General features: G+C 46.2%; 1 pseudogene; it reads left to right on the forward strand.

Annotated features, from left to right (window-relative positions):
* The first annotated feature begins 343 nt into the window (after nt 1–343).
* LOC126140955 (5S ribosomal RNA) lies at nt 344–461 on the forward strand (annotated as a pseudogene).
* Nucleotides 462–6,667: the final 6,206 nt, after the last annotated feature.

A 6,667-nucleotide genomic window follows, 5' to 3' on the forward strand; every position in this document is an offset into this window, starting at 1 on the left:
ATTTTCTCATCTTTCCGTTGTCGGTTCTGGTAGTCATTGGCTTTAACGTTATAGAAATCAAGAGGTCGCGGAATCGAATCCTGACCTTGGATTTGTCACTCTGCGTTTGAACCAAGCCTTCACTCCCAGTGATATGAGTCGCCAGAAACGACACGAGGTTCGGATTCCACGTTAAACTGTAGAAACAGTAGGTCCAATTTCCCCGATTTCGTAAGTGAGATTGATTAAGGAACGCAAGTCTCGCAAGAGGCGTTCGTTTGAAAGACTTTCAACTGGCCACGTTCATTTGAAAGACTTTAAACAGGCCATAAGCCCTATGAAGTAATTATGTAATATTGATGGTGCTGGTGGCCTTGCCGCAGTGGTAACACCGGTTCCCGTCAGATCACCGAAATTAAGCGCTGTCGGGCTGGGCTAGCGCTTGGATGGGTGACCGTCCGGGCTGCCGAGCGCTGTTGGCAAGCGGGGTGCACTCAGCCCTTGGGAGGCAAACTGAGGAGCTACTTGATCGATAAGTAGCGGCTCCGGTCTCGTAAACTGACAGACGGCCGGGAGAGTGGTGTACTGACCTCATGATACCGCTCCATATCCGCATCCAGTGACGCCTGTGCGTTGAGGATGACACGGCGGCCGGTTGGTACTATTCGGCCTTCTAAGGCCTGTTCGGACAGAGTTAGGTTTAGTTAGTAGTAGTAGTAGTAGTAGTAGTAGTAGTAGTAGTAATTATATTATATATACTGTATCATCATCGTCTTTCAGTTTCTCCTCAGTCTTATTTTCCATATCCAGTCGTTCGAACCAAGTACTCGTGACTTTATGTGAATGCTTACTTGATGGACCGAAGTCCAAAGGCAGTACAGAGCCCAGCATTCTTTTGGTAACCAATAGAGAGGCAAGTGAGGGCCTATCAAACTACCGCTTTTGCGTGTGGATACACACTTCTGAATTATGTTCTGCTCTTCTGTATTGCTCCTGCTCTAGGGCAAACGGCTTTGTGCCTCCCCTTACGGCTACCGTCTACGTCTGGGCTCTTGTTATGTCTTTCTTATTCAGACTTCGTCCTGAAATATCGCTGTTCCTTTGGAATATCTCAACTTTGCCAACCACACATGTCGCGCATAACGCTGATATATGGTAAAACTTCAAAAATAATGAAGACTCACATTGTAACCCGAAACTGTGATAAACACACACATTCTTTTCATCGCATTTATAACTTCCAATCGCCATTGACAGCCACTTCCTCTCCACTGCCCACAGCCCACTCGTCGTCCTGTACACCTTTCCCCAACGCTTTCTGCAGGTGGTCCAACATTTCGCCAAAATCTTAACACTTGCAAATTCGGCGGCCGAACACCCCGCATGGGGTCTCCCGGCCAACAATGCCGTACGATCATTTCATTTCATTTTTCGGCTAGGATGATGGCCAGGTCTCCAGCTAACCAGTAGGTTGCCAGTAAGTCAGCACATGAAAAACATGTAGTTAAAGTTATGTTGTATCAAATGCGGTATTCCGCAGGCTTCTTATGCTGCTAGATCAGCACGGCGGAGAAGGAAACTGATTGGACAATGTCCTACACTTAACCTGGTGAGCTTCACTTCCTTCAGTTGCTGTGGCTGGCATGAGGTTTGCAATGCCTGGGTGGTTGGTTTGATTGACTGCAGTTCGTTTTTACCACCGCCGACCACTCATCTGCCCACTGAGACATGATCTGTGTGTCCATCAACGAGATGAAAGCGTGCAGGGGACCGAACACTGAATAGCACTGCCTCTTCGACATGTTTCCTTGCGTACTCTGTCGGCTGCATCATTTCCCCACATCCTAACGTGTCCTTGTACCCTGCAGAATACCAGCTCTGCCTTTTTTTGGATCTGCTGTAAAGCGCCTCGGCCAGTTAGAATCTTTCGTACTGCATGCATTTGTTAAACAGATTGAAAGGTGCTTCCAATTGCGGTGGCTTCTCAGCTGCTCCGCTGCCTTAGTGACTCGGTATACTTCGGCGTGATTATTTTGTAGTTATGGGTTCAAATGGTTCTGAGCACTATGGGACTTAACTTCTGAGGTTATCAGTCCCCTAGAACTTAGAACTACTTAAACCTAACTAACCTAAGGACATCACACTCATCCATGCCCGAGGCAGGATTCGAACTTGAGACCATAGCGGTTGCGCGGTTCCAGACTAGCGGCTAGAACCGCTCGGACACTCCAGCCGGCTGTAGTTACAGGAAGCCACCTCCGAAGACCCCATTAGGGAAGACAGCTGAACCACCGAGTACCTGATCCAGGGTGTTTCAGAAGTGGTGATCAATACTCAGTGATATGAAAGGAATGATCATTTGAACAAAAGTGTCTAGTAAATATGGGCTCTAAAACGCATACCTTTTGAACTATGAGCACTTCTTCATCTTCGATACTTTGAAACACAACTCTTCGAATGAACAAGTGCTCATAACTTCCGTGTATGCATTTGAGAGCACATGTTTACTGGACTTTTTTCTGCTTTATTCCGTAGAACATCATCGCAAAATATGGAAAGCAAAGAGCTTGCAGTAGACGGGTTTTGTTTCACAATATCGAAGATCAAGAATTGCTCATAGCTCTCAAAGTATGCTTTTTAGAACCCTTGTTTACTTGACTCTTTTGTTTCGAATGATCACTCCCATTATATCCATGAATATTGACCATCACTTCTGAAACACGCTGTATAACGACGAAACCCGAATCGTTAGGCGCCTTCATTGGTGGATTGGATTGTTTCAGTTTTTATCATCTGAGGTTGATAGATTCATTCTTACAGATGCATTTACTTTACAGTTCTCCATTGATTACTTACAATTGTATAAGATTAAGAAGCATTAAATTACGTTTCTAATGAGTGTAGACTTTTACACGGAATGTGTATCATAAGTTTGTGGAGCAATGTGTCCCAGACTTGGTGTGACTTTGACCCACATTATGAACAGTGTTTGATCACTGTTCTGTTTAGTAGACACCCAAGCTCCAATAATGGATGCATATTTAAAGCAGGGTGTATACGGCCCGGGACATCCGGGAGATCCGGGAAAAACCCGGGAATTTTTTCAACCTGGACAAATCCGGGAAAAACTCGGGAATTTTTTAGAATTCCGGGATTTTTCATTGTTTTAGATTTCAGTTAGTTTTGTAGGTTTGACGTGTAAGATCAGATACGCTTACAAAGAACTTTAGTCCACAACTGCTGAATAATACTGCAGCAATGAAACATAAATCAGAGAATAACACCAAAATAAAAGTTTAGTTGGATAGAAAATGGGTAATTTACACAATGCACAGACCAGTTTGCCGACACCGAAAAGTGTCAAAGGCTTTAGGTCGAAGATTATGCAGTACGTCCGTAACAACTAACGTGCATTCGATGTGCGTGACGTTACAATTGTTTAAATTTCTAACAGATCACCAGAAAATATGAAGAATAGTGGCTTGAGATGCGTTACTTTCAAACTAAATTTCTATGCAAGATGATTTATGTTACGTGTGAGAATGTGCAGTGAATTTCTTAAATCACAGGGCGTTATAACTCTCATTCAAAACGTAACACTTTGAGGATCAGCCATTTGAAAACTGTCGGGCCCAGAAGATAAGTCATTGATGCCACTATTCAAAATTTTACCGGCACATTTGTATTTGATATGACTTAACATGTAACACACGCTAAAAAAAGACTGAGCTTCAGGTTAGTTTTCATATTTAATGTTGTTCTTTCATAGATAAAAAATTATGCAATCGATGCCAAAAAGTGTAATTGACCTTCAAAAACATGCGCATAATGTGTTACTGAGAAATGTCACAAGTCTCTTCATGCCAGAACACTTCGACTTTTCTACGCAACTGATAATCATTTTGGCACGATTTTTAATTGCCAAATTAGAGACTGTTAGTAGGCCTACGGACTTCCTATCATTGTAGGACTAATAACAGTGGATGCCAATAGACGATGCAATTCTCGTTCGTACATACACATCTGATTACGAGTTAACCGGTGTAGAAACGCACTTAACTGAGTTGAGCGAGCTCGGCGTAACTTCGTAATGTACGCGCCACGGCCTGTCTTTCCCCTAGGCCTCGTGCTCTGAATAACTGCAGTCATTCGCTAGCGAGGTCACGTGACATGAGCTATGACTGGCTGACAAACGTGCATCGCTCAACGCAATCTCTATTTTAGAGTTTCGGAAGCTACCGTGCTGTGATTTGTGGAATTTGTGTAAATACTTTCGCAATACGAAAATAATTGTCTCGCATCAAACAACTTTCCAAACGCATTGTTTTTCCAGGATTTCGTTTCCTAAAGTGGTGGGACGTCCTCCGCCGGTATAAGACCTTTACGATTCAAAGGACTGATACGTACACTCCTGGAAATGGAAAAAAGAACACATTGACACCGGTGTGTCAGACCCACCATACTTGCTCCGGACACTGCGAGAGGGCTGTACAAGCAATGATCACACGCACGGCACAGCGGACACACCAGGAACCGCGGTGTTGGCCGTCGAATGGCGCTAGCTGCGCAGCATTTGTGCACCGCCGCCGTCAGTGTCAGCCAGTTTGCCGTGGCATACGGAGCTCCATCGCAGTCTTTAACACTGGTAGCATGCCGCGACAGCGTGGACGTGAACCGTATGTGCAGTTGACGGACTTTGAGCGAGGGCGTATAGTGGGCATGCGGGAGGCCGGGTGGACGTACCGCCGAATTGCTCAACACGTGCGGCGTGAGGTCTCCACAGTACATCGATGTTGTCGCCAGTGGTCGGCGGAAGGTGCACGTGCCCGTCGACCTGGGACCGGACCGCAGCGACGCACGGATGCACGCCAAGACCGTAGGATCCTACGCAGTGCCGTAGGGGACCGCACCGCCACTTCCCAGCAAATTAGGGACACTGTTGCTCCTGGGGTATCGGCGAGGACCATTCGCAACCGTCTCCATGAAGCTGGGCTACGGTCCCGCACACCGTTAGGCCGTCTTCCGCTCACGCCCCAACATCGTGCAGCCCGCCTCCAGTGGTGTCGCGACAGGCGTGAATGGAGGGACGAATGGAGACGTGTCGTCTTCAATGATGAGTCGCTTCTGCCTTGGTGCCAATGATGGTCGTATGCGTGTTTGGCGCCGTGCAGGTGAGCGCCACAATCAGGACTGCATACGACCGAGGCACACAGGGCCAACACCCGGCATCATGGTGTGGGGAGCGATCTCCTACACTGGCCGTACACCACTGGTGATCGTCGAGGGGACACTGAATAGTGCACGGTACATCCAAACCGTCATCGAACCCATCGTTCTACCGTTCCTAGACCGGCAAGGGAACTTGCTGTTCCAACAGGACAATGCACGTCCGCATGTATCCCGTGCCACCCAACGTGCTCTAGAAGGTGTAAGTCAACTACCCTGGCCAGCAAGATCTCCGGATCTGTCCCCCATTGAGCATGTTTGGGACTGGATGAAGCGTCGTCTCACGCGGTCTGCACGTCCAGCACGAACGCTGGTCCAACTGAGACGCCAGGTGGAAATGGCATGGCAAGCCGTTCCACAGGACTACATCCAGCATCTCTACGATCGTCTCCATGGGAGAATAGCAGCCTGCATTGCTGCGAAAGGTGGATATACACTGTACTAGTGCCGACATTGTGCATGCTCTGTTGCCTGTGTCTATGTGCCTGTGGTTCTGTCAGTGTGATCATGTGATGTATCTGACACCAGGAATGTGTCAATAAAGTTTCCCCTTCCTGGGACAATGAATTCACGGTGTTCTTATTTCAATTTCCAGGAGTGTATTATAGCTCCGAGGGAAAGTATACTGTTACTTAACCCGGATGTATTTTCACCCGCTTTATACGCAATTTCATCCGGGAGAAATTGTGTTTTTAACCGGGAAATCCGGGAAAAATCCGGGAATTTTTTTTCTTGTCCACGTAGACACCCCGTTAAAGGTAATATTGCTTAGCAATCTTAAAACTTAATTTCACTGGACAGAGCACAGAAATTAAAAACACAGAATCGTAAAAATTTAAATTTAGAAACTAACAGTTGGCCCGTCTCAAAATTAGGTTCAGTAGTACACCTCATTAGAAATGGAATAATTATTACAAAGTTCAATGTCCTTTCGTCCAGCTGGCTATTAACATCCTGATTAAGGGTCTTTGAGAATACTCTTTCACTCAACAATACCGTGTGTAATTAAAATACGTGTACAAAAGCTCAGAGTTTAGAGGCGATAAAAAGAAATGCTTTGTTACGAAAATATCGCCGGAGGAACGTTCTCCCGCGACCGGTCCATAAAGTTTCTGCCGTGTGATGAATACTTATTGAAGATGTTTCACTCTTATGGGTTTCTTTTTGTGAGGGTAGCCGAAGCGTTTGGTGCACGAGACACCGATACGAGCTCTAGAGCAGCTTGTTGCCCGTTTGGCTGATACTGCAGCTGTTAAACTTGATAAGCCTGCTCTCCTTGAACGTGTTCGACAATTATTAGCACGCAGTTGTCACTTGTGAATTAACGTAACCGGACAAAAGTTTAAACAATGTCTCTAAAACCATGTCACACGGCAGACTGAACACCGTTCCTGAAGAGCGCTATCGCAAAACCTTCATGGACCCTCTGGCGGTGAACGGGGCACCTGTCATTTGTCGCACA

The sequence above is a fragment of the Schistocerca cancellata genome, unplaced genomic scaffold (assembly GCF_023864275.1).
Source record: "Schistocerca cancellata isolate TAMUIC-IGC-003103 unplaced genomic scaffold, iqSchCanc2.1 HiC_scaffold_709, whole genome shotgun sequence".
NCBI lineage: Eukaryota > Metazoa > Arthropoda > Insecta > Orthoptera > Acrididae > Schistocerca > Schistocerca cancellata.